Raw genomic sequence first — 224 nt, 5'->3', positions numbered from 1 at the left:
TGATTCTACGGCAACCAACACTCCATCTCCTTCAACCGATGCATCGACCAGCACTACTGCCAATGCTGACAGCAGTATCAGTCCTGTGTGGATGCGCGCTGCAGCACCTCTGCTGATTGTGGCTGCGTTGGTTTTGTAACGGTGTACTGAGGGTATTCGTTTGATTGACGGAAGCACTTATAATAATAATTCCGCCAATATATATGTGCTACTCCCGTGGTCAA

The sequence above is a fragment of the Trypanosoma theileri genome (genome assembly GCF_002087225.1).
Source record: "Trypanosoma theileri isolate Edinburgh chromosome Unknown TM35_Tth_137_V1, whole genome shotgun sequence".
In the NCBI taxonomy this organism is placed as follows: Eukaryota; Euglenozoa; class Kinetoplastea; order Trypanosomatida; family Trypanosomatidae; genus Trypanosoma; species Trypanosoma theileri.
The sequence above is the reverse complement of the archived record's forward strand: the minus strand, read 5'-3'. Positions refer to the sequence as shown.